Below are 6000 nucleotides of genomic sequence, written 5' to 3'. Positions count from 1 at the left end.
GGCTTACATTATAACTTATAAAAAAACATAGTCATAAACACATTAAAGATTCACAACTTGTAACGGAGTTGATGTTTTAACAAAGAATAGTTAATATCATGTATTATAACAGTTTACTTACACATAACATTCATTAACATACTTATTGACAGATCTGCAAATTTACGTTCATTTTTAATGTTTCTGGACACATTTGTTTTTTTTATATAAATTTAACCTTCAAAAATCAAATCCGTTGCATCACATCCACTAATTTTTCCTATTTTTTTTCCCCAAAATTATGAATTGGTATTTCTCTTTGTCATGATATGTATTTAAAGATGAAGAGTCACCTACATGTGTCGTTCTAAAAACTTGTACTGAAAACTGATAAATAAGAATGACAATAATTTGAATTAAACATATTTATTGCAAAAATTATTACAACAGGATTAGGTACAAGTTATTACAACTTATGGAACACCCTTTCCCCAATATATAACAAAATATAGTTAGACAACGCAATAGCCATATGGCAACAAATACACTAACTACATATTTTAGAAGAGAGAGAGAGAGAGAGAGAGAGAGAGAGGGGGGAGGAAGAGGATTGAGGGGGTAGTTTAGGCGGATGACGTCAAGTGAACCTATTACTAGATTTAATAAAGCTGTATTTTTTATAAGTGTGCATCATTATATGAGAAAAAGATAATGTTCCGTCTTCATCTTAAAAGCAATTTCTGTTTAATGTGTTTCATCACAAACTGTATATAAATTGAGAATTTTAAGATATAATATATTCACCCATTAGCAACCAGGGAAGTGTCCTCCGCCGTTTCGAGCAACGTACGTATGTGTATACACTATATATTTATTTACGAACGTTAATGCGTTGTAATTACGTTTTTGCGTCGGTGTAAAGGTCAGCTAATGCAAGGTGTGGTATTATGAGACGTACATGAAGGCTTCTTAAAAAGTTAATACTATCCGAAGAAAACTGAATTTATAACGACTTTTTTATTTCGAACTTTAATAAAAAGATGACACACATGGATTGACTAAGAAGTGGAACTCTTGCTGTTTTTGTTAAGTTTTTGAGTTCGAAATGTTGATATTTTTGTCCCTATATGCCCTTTTTCTGATGTATTTGTGAACGTGATACTGTTCGGAGTTCTGTAATGATAGTTGTTTTGAAGTGGCGGATCATGAAAATTAAATTCTATTTATTATCGATGACTCGCCTCTCCGGGGATTGATTGAAATTACGATAGCAAACCTCACAGGATTAATCATCCACGCTTCACTGGTATCAATTAAAGTTGTCACATTTTTTTTTTTTTTTTTTAGTTGGGAAGTATTTATAAATATAGCCTATGTGAATGTATATGAAATAAAGTTGATATGCTAAGAGATCGAATACGTAGGCTTACATTATAACTTATAAAAAAACATAGTCATAAACACATTAAAGATTCACAACTTGTAACGGAGTTGATGTTTTAACAAAGAATAGTTAATATCATGTATTATAACAGTTTACTTACACATAACATTCATTAACATACTTATTGACAGATCTGCAAATTTACGTTCATTTTTAATGTTTCTGGACACATTTGTTTTTTTTTTTTTATATATAAATTTAACCTTCAAAAATCAAATCCGTTGCATCACATCCACTAATTTTTCCTAATTTTTTTCCCAAAATTATGAATTGGTATTTCTCTTTGTCATGATATGTATTTAAAGATGAAGAGTCACCTACATGTGTCATTCAAAAAACTTGTAATGAAAACTGATAAATAAGAATGACAATAATTTGAATTAAACATATTTATTGCAAAAATTATTACAACAGGATTAGGTACAAGTTATTACAACTTATGGAACACCCTTTCCCCAATATATAACAAAATATAGTTAGACAACGCAATAGCCATATGGCAACAAATACACTAACTACATATTTTAGAAGAGAGAGAGAGAGAGAGAGAGAGAGAGAGAGAGAGAGAGAGAGGAGGAAGAGGATTGAGGGGGTAGTTTAGGCGGATGACGTCAAGTGAACCTATTACTAGATTTAATAAAGCTGTATTTTTTATAAGTGTGCATCATTATATGAGAAAAAGATAATGTTCCGTCTTCATCTTAAAAGCAATTTCTGTTTAATGTGTTTCATCACAAACTGTATATAAATTGAGAATTTTAAGATATAATATATTCACCCATTAGCAACCAGGGAAGTGTGTATACACTATATATATATTTATTTACGAACGTTAATGCGTTGTAAATACGTTTTTGTGTCGGTGTAAAGGCCAGCTAAGGCAAGGTGTGGTATTATGAGACGTACATGAAGGCTTCTTAAAAAGTTAATACTATCCGAAGAAAACTGAATTTATAACGACTTTTTTATTTCGAACTTTAATAAAAAGATGACACACATGGATTGACTAAGAAGTGGAACTCTTGCTGTTTTTGTTAAGTTTTTGAGTTCGAAATGTTGATATTTTTTTCCCTATATGCCCTTTTTCTGATGTATTTGTGAACGTGATACTGTTCGGAGTTCTGTAATGATAGTTGTTTTGAAGTGGCGGATCATGAAAATTAAATTCTATTTATTATCGATGACTCGCCTCTCCGGGGATTGATTGAAATTATGATAACAAACCTCACAGGATTAACCATCCACGCTTCACTGGGATCAATTAAAGTTGTCATATTTTTTTTTTTTCTTAGTTGGGAAGTATTTATAAATATAGCCTATGTGAATGTATATGAAATAAAGTTGATATGCTAAGAGATCGAATACGTAGGTTTACATTATAACTTATAAAAAAACATAGTCATAAACACATTAAAGATTCACAACTTGTAACGGAGTTGATGTTTTAACAAAGAATAGTTAATATCATGTATTATAACAGTTTACTTACACATAACATTCATTAACATACTTATTGACAGATCTGCAAATTTACGTTCATTTTTAATGTTTCTGGACACATTTGTTTTTTTTTTTACATAAATTTAACCTTCAAAAATCAAATCCGTTGCATCACATCCACTAATTTTTCCTAATTTTTTTTCCCAAAATTATGAATTGGTATTTCTCTTTGTCATGATATGTATTTAAAGATGAAGAGTCACCTACATGTGTCGTTCTAAAAACTTGTAATGAAAACTGATAAATAAGAATGACAATAATTTGAATTAAACATATTTATTGCAAAAATTATTACAACAGGATTAGGTACAAGTTATTACAACTTATGGAACACCCTTTCCCCAATATATAACAAAATATAGTTAGACAATGCAATAGCCATATGGCAACAAATACACTAACTACATATTTTAGAAGAGAGAGAGAGAGAGAGAGAGAGAGAGAGAGAGAGAGGAGGAAGAGGATTGAGGGGGTAGTTTAGGCGGATGACGTCAAGTGAACCTATTATTAGATTTAATAAAGTTTTGGACATTCAAAAAAATTTTCGAGTTTGTTTCAAAAGAAAGATAATTATTACCATACAATATCAAATCTAAATCACAATGTATAGGTAAATTTAAATCATCTAAATGTTGAAAAAGAACATTTCTTTGTCAATTATAATGACAACACATAAAGAAAAAATGATAAGAATTTTCACACAAATGTCCACAAGAAGAACTGGGGGTATCCACAAGGTTTATCCTGAATAAATCATAATTTACGGTCACCTATCCCAAAATGAGAAGGCGGAGAAATGTGATCGATAGGTTTCAGAGACTTTTTAAAAACACTTAATGAGAATGACGACCTGATTGAGTTATCCAGATTATTCCGACAACGCATAGTAGACGGCAAGAAAGAAGAATTAGTTGTAGAAAGACGGAAAAAGGGAACTCTATAATTATTACTATTTCTCAAAGAATATTGAGCTTGATCTTGTACAGTAGAGAAAAGTAACGAGGAAAGATATTCAGGTGTTTGGTTAGTATTCAATTTGTAGAAGAATTGAAGGCCTGTAATAATTCTAGCTGCTTCACGTTGGGCTTTTTCTAATTTTTCTAATTCCAAATTTGAACAACCATCCCACAATTCACAAGCGTATTCTAAAATGGGTAATATAAAAGTACGATAAATTCTTAAAAGCGCATCCCGTTTTAATACAAATTTCAATTTTCTCAAAACATTTATTTTTTTCATAACAGATGAGTAAATCACTTCAATATGATCCCCCCATTTAATACTTGAGTTGAGAATAACACCTAGATGTCTGTGACTATCAGTGAAATCTAAAATATTTCCATCAAATTCTAATTCTAATAAACCTTCTATTTCATTATTATTAGAGATGAAATGTACATCCGTTTTGTCAGGATTAAAAGTTACAAGCCATGTTTTAGCCCATGAATTAAGAGATTCAAGGTCTTTGTTAAGGATAGTTTGAATTTCTTGATAGGAGGAAGAAGAACATTGGAGAGAAGTGTCATCTGCGAAAAGTCTTGAAGCTGAATCAAATACATCTGCTATATCATTAATATAAATTAGAAATAAAACAGGGCCAAGAATAGAACCCTGTGGAACCCCAGCATCTATAAAACCTAATTTAGAAAATAACCCATTAACACATACTTTTTGATGTCTCTGATGTAAATAGTCCTTCAACCAAGCCAATAGCTCTCCGTCTATTCCATAGGATTTTAACTTAATAAACAAACCTTTATGCCGAACTCTATCAAAAGCTTTTGAGATGTCACAAAAGACGATACATGTATGTTTTTTTTTCTTCGAGTGCTAGACATATATTATGATACATTTCAATCAGTTGATATAAAGTAGAATGTCCGTGCAAGAAACCAGACTGGTATTGATAAAACAACGAATTTTCTATGAAATAATTATAGATATGATTGAAAACTACACGTTCAAAAACTTTGCCGACAGTAGAGATATTGGCCTGTAGTTAGAAGGAGAGTGTCTATCACCCTTTTTAAACAATGGCATAACTTTAGCTAATTTCCATACTTTGGGATAAACACCAACAGAGAGTGACATATTAAACAGTAACTCAAGTGGTTTACAAACAGTATTACAAACATTTTTTAGCATATAATGACTAATTTCATCCTGGCCCGAAGCCTTTCCAAGTTTCAGTATTTGCAACACATCTTTTATTTCTATATAATTTACTCTAATAAAATAAAAAGTTTTATTGATTTTTAGAGCAATATCTGGAACTTGGGCGTCTCAATCATCAATACTAGTTATTCTGCAAAAATAGTCATTAAGTAGATCAGCTTCATCTACATCACTAGTAACTACAGTATTAGTAAAAGGGTCTACCAGAATTGGTATGTCATTAGATGTACCACAAGAATTAATTAACCGTTTGATTAATTTCCAGTAAGCTTTGGGATCAGCAGATAAGTAATTATCAATAAAACCACGGACATGCTCGTAAACCTGTAGCTCGCAGTACTTTTTCATATTATTGACTTTGTTACGTTGTGTTTTAAACTTTTGGATAGCCGAAGAAGATTTCGATTTTCTAACTGCTTTGTGTAAGCTATCACGAAGTCGTATATGTTTCCTTAGCTCAGAAGTCATCCATGGCTTATCATTTGGTCGTATGGTTACAACTTTTGTAGGTATACAAAGTTCCACAAATTTAATAAAAACATTAGTAAAAGTTTCACAAGCAATATCTACTGATGCACAATTTGAAAAAGTTTCATTCCAATCATATTGACTAATAAGCTCATTGAGCTTGTTGTAATCTGCTCTCTTATATAACCAGACTTTGCGTGTATAGACAGGTTTAAAAGAACTAGGAAGTTTAACGCTAACAGTACAACCTTCATGATCACTAACTGACCTATCTTAGATTAGATTCAACATTCATACTAATTAATAACAGCAGCAGAAGAGTTACAGAAAAATGAAAATTTAGAAAGTAAGACCGCATAAAAACACAAAGCAAGTTCATTAAGTTTTTCAGGTTATCATATTTGAGTATTTGGTAAGTATAGAAGGATTTATAC

The sequence above is a fragment of the Ylistrum balloti genome, unplaced genomic scaffold, assembly GCF_031769215.1.
Source record: "Ylistrum balloti isolate Yb309-2 unplaced genomic scaffold, AGI_CSIRO_Ybal_v1 Utg371114, whole genome shotgun sequence".
NCBI classification, from domain to species: domain Eukaryota; kingdom Metazoa; phylum Mollusca; class Bivalvia; order Pectinida; family Pectinidae; genus Ylistrum; species Ylistrum balloti.
The sequence above is the reverse complement of the archived record's forward strand: the minus strand, read 5'-3'. Positions refer to the sequence as shown.